The sequence below is a fragment of the Carya illinoinensis genome, chromosome 1 (genome assembly GCF_018687715.1).
Source record: "Carya illinoinensis cultivar Pawnee chromosome 1, C.illinoinensisPawnee_v1, whole genome shotgun sequence".
Lineage (NCBI taxonomy): Eukaryota > Viridiplantae > Streptophyta > Magnoliopsida > Fagales > Juglandaceae > Carya > Carya illinoinensis.
In genome coordinates this window covers 29,274,414-29,275,558 of record NC_056752.1, presented here as the reverse complement: position 1 = coordinate 29,275,558, position 1,145 = coordinate 29,274,414, and the positions used below count along the sequence as shown (strand labels likewise).

The following is a 1,145-nucleotide window of genomic DNA, read 5'->3' as shown; positions in this document are numbered from 1 at the left end:
TATAGCAGCTCCCATATTGCTACAATGAGTCTCAATGTTGTCCAACCGTGAATCAGTCTTTTTAAACCTTGCATTGGTCTCCTGAACAAAGGAAACCATGGCATCCTCAAGTGACATCTTCCTCTCGCTTGGTTGGCTATCAAATCCTGGAGGATGTTGAGGTTGCAACACATTCTTGGTATTTCCATATGACAAATTCTCATGATTTCTAAGCCCTGGATGATAGTAATTTGGCATAGGATTACCACGATAATTGTAGTTCCGATTGTTGACATATTGAACTTGTTCTTGACTCGCCTCATTGCTTGGAACTATCATGCTTGTGGATGCAACATATTCTGTACTTTGTAGTATCCTTTGTGTTGTCAAGGCTGAAATCTGATGAGATAGAGTAGCTACTTGAGCGGAAAGAGCTGCTATCGGCTCCAATTCATGAATTCCAGCTACCTTCTTAGCCAAAGTCCTCTCAGTTGGCCATTGATAGTTGTTTGAGGCCATTTCCTCCAAAAGTGCAGTAGCACCTTCAGCTGTCTTCGACATCAGAGTTCCACCAGAAGCAGCATCAACTATAGTTCGAGTTTGCCCATTTAACCCATTATAGAACATCTGAACTTGCAACCAATCTGGCAATCCATGTTGTGGGCAACGTCGAATCAAGTCCTTATACCTTTCCCATGCTTCATAGAGTGACTCAAAATCATTTTGCTTGAATTGGCCAATCTCACTCCTGAGTTGGGCTGTTTTGGCAGGAGGAAAGAATTTAGCAAGAAACCTCTCAGCCATGTCCTGCCAACTAACGATGCTTCCCGGTTGTAGAGATTGTAGCCAACCTCTAGCCTTGTCCCTCAAAGAGAAGGGAAACAATCTCAGTCTAATGGTGTCTTCAGTAACACCATTGATCTTCACAGTGTCACAAATCTCCAAGAACATAGCCAAGTGAATATTGGGATCATCAAGTGGTGATCCACTGAATTGAGCCTGCTGCACCATGCTAATCAAAGCTGGTTTGAGCTCAAAGTTGTTGGCATTGATTGGCTGGCGCATTATGCTCGAGTAATTTCCATTCACAACTGGCCGTACATAGTCCTTCAAGGTGCGTAGTAGTACCTCACGGTCTTCTTCAGCCATAGCTAGTATCTTATTTC

The 1,145-nt window shown here is 43.2% G+C and overlaps 1 non-coding gene across 1 annotated transcript; it reads left to right on the top strand.

The window, feature by feature from the left end:
* Nucleotides 1–628: 628 nt before the first annotated feature.
* On the top strand, nt 629–735 carry LOC122294123. The gene has a single exon (XR_006237519.1). It is a non-coding gene; the product is annotated as a small nucleolar RNA R71 (small nucleolar RNA).
* Nucleotides 736–1,145: the final 410 nt, after the last annotated feature.